The sequence below is a fragment of the Macaca nemestrina genome, chromosome 11, assembly GCF_043159975.1.
Source record: "Macaca nemestrina isolate mMacNem1 chromosome 11, mMacNem.hap1, whole genome shotgun sequence".
In the NCBI taxonomy this organism is placed as follows: Eukaryota; Metazoa; Chordata; class Mammalia; order Primates; family Cercopithecidae; genus Macaca; species Macaca nemestrina.
Window position 1 is genome coordinate 114,371,394 of NC_092135.1, and position 17,434 is coordinate 114,388,827.

At 46.1% G+C, this 17,434-nt stretch overlaps 1 protein-coding gene across 1 annotated transcript in view; it reads right to left on the reverse strand.

The window, feature by feature from the left end:
- Positions 1–17,434, reverse strand: part of MARCHF4 (membrane associated ring-CH-type finger 4) — a 112,624-nt gene that overhangs the window by 81,495 nt on the left and 13,695 nt on the right. The window lies entirely within an intron of this gene.

Below are 17,434 nucleotides of genomic sequence, written 5' to 3' on the forward strand. Positions count from 1 at the left end.
TGAATGACTGTACTTTGGCTACCCGCAAGGCAAAAGGCACCAGCTGCATCCCTCAACCATGGCTCCTGGAAGAGGCCTGCTTGCCTCTTCCACGGGGGCTTGAGCCTGAGCCAAGGGAGCAGCCCAGACCCCACCCACGTTCACTGCTGATGCGGACTGAGCCTGGAGAGAGGCAGAGCTGTGCAAAGGGTAGCATCTGGGAGGGCCGTCTTCTGTTAGCCTTAAAGGAAGGGGAGGGCAAGGCCAAGGAGAGGAAACTAATGGTTTTAAGGGCATAAGGCAAAACTCAGTCCACAAAGTCAAAGTCTTAGTAGGCTTAGTACCTACTGTGCACCAGACCCTGTTCTCAATGCTAAGGACCGAAGCGGTGAGTGGAGGACAGCAACTCTAGTGCCTCTCGGTGGGAATGTTACTCTAAATCTTTAACAACTGGACCTGCACAGACACCAACCCCTCAGCCACCAAGTAACACGGTCCCAGGGGCTCCCCAACTGGGCCGGGCATTAACCCTTTAGGTGCTGAATCCTAGTCAGGTCTGGGGGGTCCCAGGGAAGGACTGGAGCAGCCAGAATGGTGAAGTCCCAGACAGCAGTTGCTCACCAACCAGCACAGAAGGATTGCAATATTACAGCAATATTAAATATCAGCCATATGAGCAGAGGGTCAGATAAGAAGGTTGGAGATGACTGTGGCAAACTTATCATTAGGGGCAACCACTATTCAGCATCGGCCCATAATTGCCTCGTGGGAGGAAGCCGCCCATTGATTCTGGATCTTCCCATTTTTCAAGAGGAGTCCGATCTGGAGTGTGTATGTGTATGTAGAACTTTTTATTTCAAAACATTTGTTTACATACCCAGACTAGGCCAAAGAAAATGTATCTTTGCCCATATGCCCTCTGAGAGCCCCCAGTTTGAGCCCTCTGGCCTTAGGGTACCAGGAACTGTGCCGAACTTTAACTGCAGTTAATTCCTGACAACCACCCACCAGGTTCTTGTTATTCCCTCCACTTGAAAGAGGAGAAAACTGAAAGTCCGTTTTCTATGGGGTGATGGGAGCCCACAGGGGAACTCATCTGGAACAAGAGAAGGCAGCTGGTTGAACCTAAACCTGCCTGTCTCCAAGGAGGAGAAAAGACCCTCTTGGGTGCAAAAATGTTTCTGTGCTCCAGTCAGCACAGGTCCTGTTGATGGTAGGGGGGAGCTGAGGACAGGTCTGCAGAGGGACTGGCAAGGTTCTAGGGGTGGCTGCGATGGGCCTAGAATGCCTGCAGGAATGGTGGGAAGGGGTGTGAACCTGCATGGAGAAGTGGGAATGGGTTAGGTGTGTTAGAGAGATTCTGGAGTTCATTCTTGTGGGAGGAATGAGCGGACTTGGGTCTTAGTGAGGACTCAGAGACTCCCTTGAGGGGCTGAGGTTTTGTTTTCCATGATCCTGCAGAAAGGTCCGTATGCCACCTTCTCTGCACTGGCCCAGGGAACTGATTGCCAAGTGCGGCCACATGGTACATGCCCCCTTCCAAGATGCCTGCTGCTCCTGGGTTCCAGTCCAGTTCCTTCCCAGGTCCCAGGTAGGGCCACCAGCTGGTAGGTGGGCTCTTGTGATCACTTCAGCAAGACCATGCTGTAGGGACCAGCATGAGAGTGAGGTGGGATTGTGGGGAGGGTGGGGCAGGCAGAAGGACTGCCTGAGGAAGAAGCATGGGGACAGGAGCACACGTGTCTGTAGGAGGACCGGTGAACTGTCCCCCTGTCCCAAAGCACTGGGACTAGTGGAAAGTGAAGACTTAAATGGCAGGTTGTGACCAGGTTGAGGGATTCTTAAGGGACAAGGACCAGAGTTGAGATATTTCATTCAGCAGGCAACAGAGAGCCATGGAAGGTTTGCTAGTGGAGTATCTGTCTTAGTTTGGGCTGCTATAACAAAATATCATAGACTGAGTGGCTTAAATAACAGACATTTATTTCTCCCAGTTCTGGAGGCTGGGAAATCTGAGATCAGGGTGCCAGCATGGTTGGGTTCTGGTGAGACCTGTCTTTCCAGCTTGCAGACAGCTTCCCTCGTGCTGTATTCTTACATGTCCGAGAGAGCTTTAGTCTCTTCCTCGTCTCATAAGGACACTAATCCCATCATGAAGAATCTACCCACATGACCTCATCTAAACTCAATTACTTCCCAAAGGTCCCACCCTTCCTAATACCATCACATAGGAGGTTAGGATTTCAGCATATGATCCGGGCGTTGGGGGTGGTGCACAAACATTTAGTCCATAATAGTGTCAGACACATTGTGAGGCTAGACGTTAATATCTGAGCTCCTAACTTGTGCTAGCCCCTTTGTGTATCCTTTATCCAGCTTTATATATTTATATACATTTATCTCCATATTCCTCTAATTCTGAGAACAGCCCTGTGAGAAAAATATTAAATAGTTTCACTTTGCATGTAAGGATATTGAGGCTCAGAAATGTCCAACAACATCCCTGAGGTCATATAGCAGCTGGTAAATGACGGATCAGGATTGTAACTGAAATTGGGGGACTTTGTGAAACTAGAGGTCGGAAGAGTAGCTAGAAGTACTATTTGGATATGAATAGTAATATCTGTAACTGCAGTTGAGGCAGGAGAATCACGAGAGGGAATGAATGCTGGAGATCTCAGAGTGGGACCTAGTGGTAATTGATACGGTATGGATGGGGCCGGAGGAAGAAGCCACAGAGGATGGGGCAGGGGAGTGGGGACTGATGGGAACCCTGGCAAAACCATTAGCAATGTAGAGAATTTGGGAGAGAGCTCAGTTTTCAGAAGATAGTCTTACTATGATTTTGGAAATGTTGTGTTAGTTATAGAGGAATGGGAAGTATCATTTTTACTTCCCAGCTTGGCAGTACAGAAAGACAAATTAGAACAGAAACTTCCCAACTTTCTAACTCAGCCACAGCAAAACAAAAACAAAAACAAACAAACAAAAAAGCATGTAACAATATTTGCTCTTCCTCTACATAATGTACTCTGACTTTTCCTATCCTATTCTATTCAATTTCATGGTGGGGGTGAGGGTGGAGAAGGAGAACGCTGGCTGCAACTCATAGAATTGATTTCATGACTCATAAATGGGGAAAGGCCCAAAGTTTGGCTAAGACTTTACCAGAAGCAGGGCGGAGTGGAGCAGCTAGTCCTCATGGTCACCACACACGGACTTTATGAAAGACGGAACCAAGAGAGGAATTGATATTGGCAAGAATGGGAAATGGAGAATACTTAATGTGCAGAGGAATCAAGGAGGGCAGGGCTTCTAAAAGGCCCTTATTTTTATAATGAGGAAATCAGGGACCTTCCAAGGAACCATTTCAGTCAGTGCGGGAGGTGGAAACAGGACTGGAAAATAGGAGTGGGCATAAGGAGATGAAAGAGGGAAGGCTATTAAAGGCTTGCCTGCATGCAGAGGGGAGAGAGCCAGAAAAGAGGAAGTGATTGAAGGTGTCCCACAGTGAGCTGTGTGGGTACAAGCGCAGGTGGTAATGGACGGAGCCAAGTCCACGTGGCGATGGAAAATCCTGGAATGAGCTGGGACAAAGAGCACTTTGGGAAGGAGGCAGGGTCCTTCTTTCTCTCAGATAGGGAAGGGGAGAGTCTAGGTAAGAATATATATTTACAGAAGTGAAGAGGCAGTGATGGCAAGCAGAAGGGGAAAGATGATGGAATGTGAAAGGCTGACCCCAATTTTCTCAGCAATGTAGAAGCCAAGGTCATCTGCTGAGAACGAGGATGGCAACTTCATGTGAATAAGAAATGTTGGGAACAGCTGCTAGGAAACATCAACAAGTAAAGAAACAAAAGAAAGGCTGAATAGTGGGAGGTCCAGTGTAGATCCCTTGGTCTGTGAAACCTGTGGTTTGCTGGTTTGGAGGGCCTCTGCTCTCTCCCTATGAATACTGTTAAAGCACGGCCCCTTCTTCTCCCCAAGGTTATACATCGATCAAGGGTTCAGGGAATGTTGTTGATTCCCTGCTAAAAGGCCAAAGAACACAAACTATTACATTCTGATTTTCTTAAGAATCTTGCCTCGAGGCTTTCCAAAATAAGCTACTTCTTTTAGATTTCTGATTCTACTTCCAATAAATCTCTTGACAGCACAGCCTAGCCCATCTGGACCAATCAATCAGCTTTTATCATCAAGCTGTATTTTTCTCCACTTCCCCCTTCCTGGGATTTGCAACGCTGCCTGCACATTGGAATAACCTGGGGAAAGTTAAAAATACCAATGCCTGGTCCCACCCCTAGTGATTGACTTAATTGGTCTGGTTTTGTGGCTGGGCATTGGGAAAACCCTCCCAGATAATTTTAATATGCCAGCTAAGAATGAGAACCACTGACCCTTTTGCTGCTCAAAGTGTGATCTGTGAATTAGAAGTACCCACATGAGCCTGGATTCCTGTTTGAAATGCAGAATTTCGGGCTCTACCCCAGATCTGAGAAATCAGAATCTGCAATTCAACAAGGACTCCAGCCTTGCTCTCCACTGAAGCCTGAGAAGCTCTGTGCTAGAGATCTAACCTCTTAAATCCACCCACCCCCTGTAAAATCAAATAGGAGGGTCTCTGAGATCACACCTCCTTATCTCTGAGCAGCCTGGCAAAGAGCTGATGTCTGCATTTCCCTAGAGTGTGAAAACAGGCACCTATCAACCAATCATGAACAAGTGCTTCCTGACATCTCAGCAAGCAGACACTCAGTATTTGAGTGTTGCCTCTTGGGCTTAACAGTCTACAGTGTAGTTAGCTGGAGCATTCTTGTAAGATGACCAACTGTCCTGGTTTGTCAGGGACTGTCCCAATTTTAGCATTGTAAGTCTCACATCTTGGGAAATCTGTCAGTTCTGGGCAAACTAGAATAGTTGGTCACTCTATGTCAAGCAACATTTTGAATTGATTTTAAGCCCACCACCCCCACCCACCCACACACACACAGACACCTCATCAAAGGCAAGCTCTGCTTCTTTGGTACCCACCATCCCGTCATGAACACACATAGCTAGGAGCTTGGGTGTTTTTGTGCATATAGTTAATGCTTTAAAATGTTGGTTCATTCATTCAACAAAAATTCATTGAGTGTCCTCAGTGTGCCAGCCTCCGCGAAATACCGAAGTAGACACAACACCTGCCCTCATGGGAATTACAGTTTAGAGGGGAATACAGAGTGAAGATATGCATTGGAGTGAGCGCCGTGATCACTGGAATGAATGTAGGGTTCTGCAGAAGCTCATAGGAGGAGCACCACAGATGTGTGCCAGAAAGTTCTGAAGGATGGGAGAAAGTAACCAGGTGGGGACAAAGTAAGGAGATGAAAGCTTCTAAGCAGAGGGAATAGTGGTCCATGGGTTGGGGCAAAAGAGAGCATGGCTCCTTTGAATGTGAAAGGAGGTCAATATTCCTAATGAAGACACAATGAGAGGTGGGAGGTAAGGGTAGGCCATGAGTTTAGAGAGGCGGGCAGAGGGCAGTTGATAGGGTTTGAGTCTGTGTCCCCATTCAAATCTCATGTCAAATTGTAATCCCCAGTGTTGGAGGTGGGGCCCGGTGGGAGGTGATTGGATCACGGGGCTAGATTTCCCCTTTGGTGCTGCTCTCGTGATAGTGAGTGAGTTATTGCGGGATCTGGTTGTTTAAAAGTGTGTAGCCCCTCCCACTTCTCTCTCTTCTACCAGTTCTGGCCATGTAGGATGTGCCTGCTTCCCCTTCACCTTCTGCCATGATTATAAGTTTCGTGAGGCCTCCCCAGCCATGTTTCCTGTATAGCCTGCGGAACCATGAGCCAACTAAACCTATTTTCTTTGTGAATTACCCACTCTCATGTATTTCATAAGTACGGCCTATGAATGACCCTGTAAAACAAGTCAAAGAGCTGTGGCATCATTCTAAGAGAAGGGGATACACAGAAGAATTTAAAGCCAATTTTGAGAAGCAGATTTGGGTGAAAAATGATCAATAACTCTGCAATTCTGTAGAAAATAGAATGGGGAAAATAAAAATGAAAGCAGGAACTCAGAACAAAGGCTTAGTAATCCAGGAGCAAGAGAGGAGGGTAGCTTGAACTGAGATGGTGGCAGTATAAACAGTATAAACATCTCTTGAATCCTTCCATTTCTCTTTATCCAGAGAGTAGAAGCCATAAAAGAACATGGTGTTTGAAAAATGCTGACCAGCCTGGCAAGATGGTGAAACCCCATCTCTACTAAAAATACAAAAATTAACTGGGCGTGGTGGTGGGTGTTTGTAATCCCAGCTACTTGGGAGGCTGAGGCAGGGAATTGCTTAAACCCAGGAGGAGGATGTTGCAGTGAGCTGAGATGGTGCCCCTGCACTCCAGCCTGGGCAACAGAGTGAGACTCTGTCTCAAAAAAAAAAAAAAAGAAAAAGAAAAATGCCCTTGACAGAGATAGGGTGAAGGTAAAGACAGAGAAGAACTGGAGATTAGGCACAGGTTTCTTTTTTTTAACTTTTAATTTTGAACTACTTCTAGACTTACCAAAAAGTTGCAAAAATATGGTTTCCATACATCCCTCGTTGGGTCTTTCCTAATGTCAATGTCAGAGGCATTTTAACCAGAGCAACTCCATCTTGAATAGGGGCTGAGTAAAAATGAGGGTGAGACTCACTGGGCTGCATTCTCAGGAGGTTAAGGCATTCTTTCTTTTTTTTTTTTTGAGATGGAGTTTCGCTCTTGTTGCCCAGGCTGGATTGCAGTGGCACGATCTTGGCTCACTGCAACCTCCACCTCCCTGGTTCAAGTGATTCTCCTGCCTCAGCCTCCCGAGTGGCTGGGATTACAAGCATGCACCACCATACCTGGCTAATTTTGTATTTTTAATAGAAATGGGGTTTCTCCATGTTGGTCAGGCTGGTCTCGAACTCCCGACCTCAGGTGATCCACCTGCCTTGGCCTCTCAAAGGACTGAGATTACAGGCACGAGTCATCGTGCCTGGCCAGTTAAGGCATTCTTAGTAACATAATGAGATAGGAGGTCAGCACAAGATACAGGTTATAAAGACCTTGCTGATAAAATAGGTTGCAGTAAAGAACCCACCAAAACCAAGACAGTGACGAGAGTGACCTCTGGTTGTTCTCACTGCTACACTCCTACCAGTGCCATGACAGTTTACAGATGCCATGTGATATCAGGAAGTCACCCTATGTGGTCTAATAAGGGGAAGCATGAATAATCCACCCCTGTTAGCATATCACCAAGAAATAACCATAAAAATGGGCAACCAGCAGCCCTCAGGGCTGCTCTATGGAGTAGCCATTCTTTATTCTTTTACTTTCCTAATAAACTTGGTTTCACTTTACTCTATGGACTTGCCCTGAATTGTTTCTTGCTAGAGATCCAAGAACCCTCTTTTGGGGTCTGGAGCAGGACCCTTTTCCTGTAACATTAACATTAGACATATTCACTGTACAATTATCAGAATCAGGAAATTATGGTACACACTAAAGCCTCCATTCAAACTTGATCAATTTTCCACTAACATCCTATTTTTTTTTTTTGTTTTTGGTTCCAGAATTCCACGTTGCATTTAATTGTTGTTTATTCTTGGCCTGCTGCCATCTATCACAGTTCTTCAATCTTTCGTGTCTTTTAGGATTTTGATACCGAGGAGACATCAGGGATTTTGCTGACTGTTGGTCAGTTTGGGCTGGTCTGGTGTCTTTGGGTTTCTGTATCTGAGAGCAAGAAGGTAAGTTCCTTGAGAGCAGGGATATTGTCTCATTGTTCAGTGACTAATTCCTAGTGTGGGGAGCAGTAACAAATTCAGTGTACATGCTCAATGTGCTGAAGAAAGGACGAGAGAATAATGTACTAACCACAAGATGGATAAAAACATAACTTTCAGGGATCTCTCCTCTCCTGTCTTAGCAGAAAGGGGAGAACACTGGTTAGGAAACAAAAATGATTTTTTTTGAGCGGATCCATGAACGTATCTAAACGCCTAATTGGCTTCGATTGTGGTAATTACATTACCTTTCTGAGCCTCTGCGATTGCTAGGCACAGGGCTGAATAAAGGTGAACTAGACGCATGGAACAAGCTCCCTTGAGCTCATCGTTCACCTGGGAGGAGGAAATGGAGGTTTCACAGGTACATAGTGATAACGGGGCAGGCGGCCTGCACTGTGTGCTGCAGGAGCACAGCTGGGGATGATGCGAAGTGCAGGAAGGATGCTTTATGGGGAAGGTGACATGTGACAGGCTAGGGCTTGGAGGAGGCTGGGCTCGGACTGGTGATGGAAGAGAGGCCTCAGTGGGGAAGAACGCCTTTGAATGGAAATGAAAGGCAAAGAGCTATGGAGTCTATTTGGAGATGCAGGCAGTGGGGATTGGCCAGAGTATCTGGTGGGAGGATAAAGTGACGAGACTGGAGGCTCGACCAAGAGGTTAGGGTCAGACCTCAGGAGTGCCTGGTTGTCACTGTGCTGAGGGCATTTAACATTTTTCTCGACAATGAGAAGCAGCAGAGTGAACTGCTCAAACTCTTTATTATGTAGGGTCACTGGGTCAGGTGGTGGCCTGATGCTTTCCTCCCAATCTCACTGCAAGGGACAGCCAGGTGGAGGCAAAAAACTGAATATGCTCAGGGACCTCTGGGCTTTGCCCTCCTGTCTTCTGACCCTCATCAAGTGGATTTCTTTCACCTGCCACACCACCTTGCCTTGCCACACCATAATGTAATACAACACGACCTCACCAGGCCAAAACACAACCATGCTATGCCACACAATGCCACACCATGCCACACCACCACCACCATGCTATGCCATGCCATTACACTGTGCCACAAATCGACCATGTTACGTCACTGTCTCATCATGCCACAACCCCTCACTATGCTACTCCCCCTCACTCTGCCACTCCCCCTCACTCTGCCATATCCCCTCACTGTGCCACCCCCTCACCATGCCACACCCCCTCGCCATGTCACACCCCTTCATTATGCCACACTCCCTCACTATGCCACACCCCCTCACTATGCCACACCCCCTCACCATGCCACACTCCCTCATTATGCCACACCCCCTCACTATGCCACACCCCCTCACTATGCCACACCCCCTCACTTTGCCACACCCCCTCACTATGCCACACCCCCTCACCATGCCACACTCCCTCACTATGCCACACCTCCTCACTTTGCCACACCCCCTCACCATGCCACACTCCCTCATTATGCCAGAACTCCACACGATGCCACACCACCTTGTTTACCCACACCATCATGTGATGCCACACAACCTCATCATGCCACACCATCACCACTGTGCCACACCACCACACTGTGCCACACAACCTCACTGTGCCACACCACCACAGTACAGCACACCGTGCCGTACTACCTCACTGTGCCACCCCACCACACTGACACCAGACCACCTTGTTTGACAGGTGCCTGTGCACCCCTTCTCCCCATCTCTCTGGTCTGCTGTTGCACATGCTCCTACCACCAGCTAGAGGTTCTGTTGTCTAGGAAGCCACTGGCCTCTGACTCATGCAATCTAAGCATGTCTCTCCCTGTTTTCTGCCGCTGATGTTATTGGAACATCTCGTCATCATGGCTTTTTATGACAATCATTTGCTCACACACTTACCTCTCTTGTTAAACTGAAAAGTTATTGAGACAGGGAACCATATTTATTTGTTGAATTCCTAGGGCTAGCGCCATGCTTGGCACATCACAGGTACTTGAAAAATAGCTGCTAAATTTAATTATGCTTAATTAAACAGTAGAAAGAGCATTGAACTTGGAGCCAGGAGCCCAAAATCCAAACCCCAGTCCTACAACCAACAAACAAGTTACCCAACCCTCCAGGTCTACCTCTCATCCATAGGAGGGGAAAGGGATGATAATCTCAGTTTCATAGTTTTCTCCTGGAGGACCCTATTATATTTCTGGGACATAATTGCTGTACTTCTGCCCATTGCACTTACCTCACCTGTAATTGTTTATTCAGAGTGAATAGTTTCTAGAGTGGAAACATGCAAAGAATAGACATTACTGGCACTGGGAGTCCCACTGCATGCCAGGCATCACCACGTGCAAGGAAAAGGACATCTTGGATATTTGAAGCAGAAATATAGTGGAGAAAGGACATGAAAGTTGATCAAGAAATTGTCAATACTTTTTGAGAGGCTGAAGGCTTATCAGCAGAGGGAATGCAAGAGCTATAAGCAGAACCATGCCAAGAAGCTTGGCTGGTCCAAGTGCAGTGGTATTTACAAATAATTGATCAGAACCAGTTACAAATTTCTTTGTTCCTTTTCCACTCCCACTGCTTCACTTGACTAGCCTTTAAAAAATAAATAAATAAAATACATTTTAAAATAATAAAAAGAAGAAGCTGGTGCAGTTCAGCCAAGGGGCCAAGGCCACCAGGACGCCTATCATGAGCTGAGGACCCACCATTCTGCTGGACTTCACTTCCAGGCTGTAAGCTCTGTGAGAGTGGAGGCCTTGTCTGTTTTGTTTATGAAGATATGGCCATGGCTAGCACAGCATCTGTGCATGACAGGAACACAAACACCTCACTTAACCTCTCTAGACCTTGATTGACTCATCTCAAAGATGAAGGAAGGTCCCTTTCTCAAAGTGCATTATTCTATATATAACAGAACCTGTTAAGCCTTTCCAACATGAGGATAGGTAGTAATAATGCTGATGGCACCTGGGGAATAATTTTAAAAGGACAAAAAAAAGGCAAATATAGTACCTTGGTTGTGCATCTACCAGATCCCTACAGGTATGAGCAAATGCAGAATAATGGCAAGGACTAGATAATTCCAAGTTCTGAGAGAACTATGGGGTATGTGCTACATTTCTGACATTTTCTTTTGGCTCTCTGTCCAGAAAATGGCCTCTGGGTAAAAGATCTGAAATAAAAGTACGCATGGGTCTTGAAAGAGATCCAATTTGCCAACCACATTGGAGGAACCTTGGCATGTTCAGGGGTTTAGGGCTTCTGTACTCCCCTTTGTCAACCTGTTGCAGTCCCCAGCAACCTGACGTGATTGTTACCATAGTGATCACCCCAAATGGAGGGACTCCCATGTCCCTCTTCCTCAAGTAGGCTAAGTAAGGCAGCCTCCTGATGGAAGCCAGGCTGGGCTAGGCCGGGGCCTGCACAGATGGAGCTCCCAAGTCAAGGGAAACTCAGCTGCCCCAGCAGATGCTCCAGGGAGTCCGACACAACTCTACTGCCCAAGGTGAGTGTGCAGAGAAAGGAGGATGAGCTAGTGCTTACGTATGGAAGCAAAGTGGGCCTTTCCCTTCCTCCCAGGGGTGACATTTCTTTCCTCCCTCTGAGCTTTTGCTTTTTCTGTTGTTTTTTAATAGAGACAGTGTCCCACTATGTTGCCCAGGCTGATCCTGAATTCCTGGGCTCAAGCTAGCCTCCCACCTTGGCCTCCCAAAGTGCTAGGATTACAGACATAAACCTCCATACCTGGCCCCTCTGTGCTTTTGGAAAAGCTCCTCCTTCTACCTGGAGTGTGTTCCACTCTCTTATCTTGGCTAAATTCAGGTCTACCATAGATATCTCATCTTGTGAGAAGCCATCCCTGACCCTCCTCAAGCCTGCCCTCCCATAGCACCTTGAGCAGTCCTCAGTCCTTACCACACTATATCTTAATTCCTGCCCTGCAGTCACAAGACTGGCAAAGCACCAAGAAGACAGGAGCTGTGTTCCAATTCACCATGGTACCGAGAATCCTCACGCAGTTCTGGCACAAAGCAGCTGCTCAATAAATATTTGCAGAATGGATGAACTAGAGATTTTATTCCCCTCGTGTGGGAGAAAGATAAAACAAGTTGATATCACAGTTTAAATAAAAGCCACCCACCAGCTTCTACAAGATATCCTGTGGCCTATGAAGCTAGAACTTCATTTCCTGTGCCTTTTCTAACCACAGAGCCTAACTTTAAATGACAACACTTCAACATAAAAAAATTGAGGCGATGTTCAAATGCACTGCCAAGTAGCCTCACATTTTATAAAGACTTTCAACAGGCCGGGCGCGGTGGCTCAAGCCTGTAATCCCAGCACTTTGGGAGGCCGAGACGGGCGGATCACGAGGTCAGGAGATCCAGACCATCCTGGCTAACACGGTGAAACCCCGTCTCTACTAAAAAAATACAAAAAACTAGCCGGACGCGGTGGTGGGCTCCTGTAGTCCCAACTACTCGGGAGGCTGAGGCAGGAGAATGGCGTGAACCCGGGAGGCGGAGCTTGCAGTGAGCTGAGATCTGGCCACTGCACTCCAGCCTGGGCGGCAGAGCGAGACTCCGTCTCAAAAAAAAAAAAAAAAAAAAAAAAAAAAAAGACTTTCAACAATAAAACTGAAATAAAACTTATAGGGGTTAGCCCCAAATTCACTAGATAATCAAATTAACCATAAACTCCCACCCATTCTCTTTGATCTCTTCCATTCTCTAAACATTCTGGTAAATTAATCCTTTACTACAATATATTAATATGTAGGAAATGAATAGATGAATAGTTCTGAGGCTGGAAAGGGGGTGAAAAAAGGAAGAATTTATTTATCCTGAAAGGTGCTGATGTATCACAGATATTTTCCAGTCTGAGAATAGGAAATACCAGCTTAGGGATTTGCCTTGCACCTTGAACATGTCCCCTCATCTCTCTGGGTCCTAGTTTCTTCTCCTTCTCCTTCTCTTCTTCTTCTTCTTTTTTTTTTTTTTTTTCTGAGATGGAGTCTTACTCTGTTGCCCAGGCTGGAGTGCAGTGGTGCAATCTCAGCTCACTGTAACCTCCACCTCCCAGGCTCAAATGATTCTCTTGCCTTAGCCTCCCGAGTAGCTGGGATTGCAGGCACCTGCCACCAAGCCCAGCTAATTTTTGTATTTTTAGTAAAGAAGGGGTTTTTGCCATGTTGGCCAGGCTGGTCTCGAACTCCTGAACTCAAGTGATGTGCCCACCTTGGCCTCCCAAAGTGCTGGGATTACAGGTGTGAGCAACCATGCCCGGCCTCCAGTTTCTCACTTCTAAAGATCAGGAAAACCTGGTGGCTCAAGCCTGTAATCCCAGCACTTCGGGAGGCCCAGACGGGCGGATCACGAGGAGATCAGGAGATCAAGACCATCCTGGCTAACCCGGTGAAACCCCGTCTCTACTAAAAAGTACAAAAAATTAGCCGGGCGCGGGGGCTGGCGCCTGTAGTCCCAGCTACTCGGGAGGCTGAGGCAGGAGAATGGCGTGAACCCGGGAGGCAGAGCTTGCAGTGAGCCGAGATCGTGCCACTGCACTCCAGCCTGGGCGACAGAGCGAGACTCAGTCTCAAAAAAAAAAAAAAAAAAAGATTAGGAAAACAGTGCCTGCTCTTCCCTCCCACCATAGAAACATGTGCTAGTGGCTCTGCGTGTGTTGGAAGATAAGGAAGCTCCTGAACCCACAAGATTTCTTCCACACCCTCTGGTGGCTTCCAAATAAAAGCTCCATTCAATCAACAAAGATGGCTGTTGTGGAGTTACTGTTCCCAGGCAGGCGCCTCCAAGCACATCCAGACCTCTAGGCTCCTATTACAGAAAGGTCATTAGGACCAACCACAGAAAGGCTGGGCTTAAGAGGACTCGTTGCTAAAGAGGAGTAAGTACATCTCTCCCATCTCTGCACCCTACCCCGCATTCTGGGTCTTAAAGCACAGAGGGTAATTTAAAATGCAACAAGAGGGAGACAGGATTAGGCTGAGTAGGAAGGAACACATTTCTGATGAGGAGAATCAGGGTTAATCTCTTATTGCCATATTTTGACATACACTTCCACCTGGAGAATTCCCTTAACTGCCTTGACTCCACCTACTCATTCTTACTCAACCACTCAAAGGCAAGCCCATGTGGGGGTCCTTCTCCAGCTTTCCCAGGCATCACTAGTCACCCCTCCTGTGCAGTTTTTTTAGCACGACATATGCAACCCTGGTCCACGGCATTCATTATGTCTTGTGGTTGCTCTCAGCACACTAGTCTCTTGCACTAGACTCCGAGCTCCCCACCTTATCTCTGCATTCCTGGGATCTGACACCCAGTGGTGTTCACTCAACCTCTACTGAATGAATGGTCACTGATCCTTTTGCTGCCACTAGACCAGGTGGACCAGAAAGGAAACGGACGACAGGACATTTTCATCTCTAAATCATGACCTTGGGGGATGGAAGATCCCTTAAGAGGTCATCAAGTTGATTCCCCTCATTGAACAAGACTGGTGAATACCTGGTGGGACTCAGTCAGGTCCTCTCTGTCTTTGACTCTCGTCCTCAGCATAATTGTGCCCAAAGCTGTCTTGTCTACTCTCAGCTAATTCCACCTGCCTGTTTGTGAAACTTATTTAATAATTGTATTTTTTTTGTTGTTTTTTGAGACAGAGTCTAACTTTGTCACCCAGGCTAGAATACAGTGGCGTGATCTTGGCTCACTGCAACCTCCACCTCCCAGGTTCAAGTGATTCTCCTGCCTCAGACTCCCGAGTAGTTGGGATTACAGGCAGGCGCCACCACACCCGGCTCATTTTTGTATTTTTAGTAGAGATGGGGTTTCACTATGTTGGTCAGGCTGGTCTTGAACTCCTGACCTCAAGTGATCCACTCGCCTCAGCCTCTCAAAGTGCGGGGATTACAGGCGTGAGCCGCTGCGCCTGGCCCTAACACTTGTATTTTTATCATCTTTTTATTAACCAAACAATATGGAAATTTTCAAGCACATATAAAAGTAGAGAGAAAATTAGAATAAACCTCCCATGTACCCAGCACCCACCTTCAGCAATGACATGCACAATCAGTCTTGTTTTACTTATAGTCACTCGATTATTTTGAAGCAAATTCCAGCCTCATGTCAAAGACACACTTTTTTACTTGAATTGCATTTGTAGAAAGAATAAAAATTAATTTAAATCTCTAGGGTCACTTCCCAATAAGTGGATTTTTGTTTGTTTGTTTGTTTCGTTTTTGGTTGGAGGTAGAAAGTCCTTGAAATCACATCACGTACTCTTTCTGATACTCAAACAGATTTTTTATTTTTTTGGAGGCAAATGCGTAATGGATGTCAAGAAACCAGAAATAAGACAGCAAGTATTGCACAGAATGCCTGCATTGACTTTGCAAAGACCAGACCCTCTGGGTTCTCCCTGGAACAAAGATACACAAAAGGCTGGAGCAGCCAAATGGGCCAACCCCTGGAGTGCCTTTTTTCTTTTGTGTTAAAAAGTTGCATTTCGTGCAGACCCAGCCTCCTCCCCCAACCCCTCAGTCTTCTCCTTCGCTCCTACCCACAGGCACACATACAGCAGAAGGGACACCTCTGCACACTCACTGGCTGCCTACACTCATTCACCTGCCAATGGCTGGTTTTGGCACTTGTTTTCCAAACCAGTCGAACTGACAGCCCCAGGACTAGAAAGCTCTTTTGGCTCCACAGAGGCTTAAATCTGTGGCTCCTAGAGGGATCACCACGGGATAAATCAAAAGATACAACCCACATTCCTTCAATGTGCGAAGGCACTTTTTTGGCAGTGTCGGGTTAGGACGTGTTCAAGAACACTGCATAGTGGCCAATGCTGTTTGTGCTGATCATCATTAACTCTGTTTATATGCTGAAGGGCCCGTATTGGGGAAACTTTCCTGCCCACTCAACACCGCACTGCCCCGGTGTCAATCCTGTCGATCTCAAAGCATGCAGTATACTTACACCTGAGGAACTGCGTGAAGCATGTTTATCATCCGCTTTGGACAGAAGGGGAAGGAAAGACCAGAAAGGGAACGAAGACTTCTCAGGAGCCCGTTTCATGCACTGGGCTACGTATTGTCTTCTTAAATTCCAAAACAATTCTATGAGGTATTTATTTTCATTAGCCCCCTATGACAGATAGAGGACACTGAAGTTTAAAGGATTTAACTGATATGCCTAAAGTCACACAGCTAGTAAATGATAGAGCCTGAATTCTAACACAGGTTTTTCTTACCAGCAAATCCATGCTATTTTTTGCTATACCGGTAATTCACAATTATTCCAATTCGCAATAATTCGCAAATATTCTACTTTTATATGTGCTTGAAAATTTCCATATTGTTTGGTTAATAAAAAGATTATAAAAATACATGACAAACATGCTTCACGCAGTTCCTCAGGTGTAAGTATACTGCATCCTCTCCCCTTTTAAGTGAATTTTTTAACTTTTCATTTTGAAATAACATTAAACTTATTTTTAAAAATTATAAAAATAGGCCGGGCACAGTGGCTCACGTCTGTAATCCCAGCACTTTGGGAGGCCGAGGTGGGTGGATCACTTGAGGTCAGGTGTTTGAGACCAGCCTGATCAACATGGTGAAACCCTGTTTCTACTAAAAATATAAAAATTAGGTGGGCGTGGTGGCGGGCCCCTGTAATCCTAGCTACTAAGGAGGGTGACACAGGAGAACTACTTAAACCTGGGAGGCGGAGGTTGCAGTGAGCTGAGATCGTGCCACTGCACTCCAGCCTGGGCAACAAAATGAGACTCCATCTCAAAAAAAAAAAAAAAAAAAAACAGCATGAAGATTTCTCATATGACTTTCAGCCAAGTTCCCCAAAAGTTAAATCTCATTTAACCATAGTACAATGACCCAAACTAGGAACTTAACATTGATACAAGTCTAGTAACTAATCTACAGACCTTATTTGAATTTCACCGAGGGTCCCACTAATGTCCTTTACGTGGTCCAGAATCCAATCCAGATTATACAAAGTATTTAATTGTTATATCACCTTAGACTCTTCCAATCTGAGACAGTTCTCCATCATTCTATATGTACACTTTTATATACACACACACATACTTTTTTGACATGATCTCTCTCTGTCACTGAGGCTGGAGTGTGTAGTGCAGTCATGGCTCCCTGCAGCCTCTGCCTCTGGGTCCAAGCAGTCCTCCCACCTCAGTCCCCTGAATAGCTGGGACCACAGGCGTGTACCACCATGCTTGGCTAATTTTTAAATTTTTTTTGTAGAAGTAAAGTTTCACTATACTGCCCAGTGTGGTCACAAACTCCTGGGCTCAAGCAATCTTCCTGCCTTAGTCAGTCAAAGCGCTGGGATTGCAGGAATGAGGCACCATGCCCGGCCGTTCTTCTATATCTTTCCTGATGTTGAGACTTTGGAAAGTACTGGCTAGTTATTTTATACAATCTCTCTAATTAGACTCTTTTTAATATTCAGAAAGTATCACAAACCCTCAAATGACTGTAGTTATACTTTGAGTATCTCTTTGAGAATATATTTATTGACAAGCTACAGTAAATTGAAGGATGCTTTTGAGTTTGTTCCATATACATTTGAAAAATAGTAAGTATATCTGTGAGATCATTTTACTTAGCTACAGGCAATGGTTGGGTATATTTAGT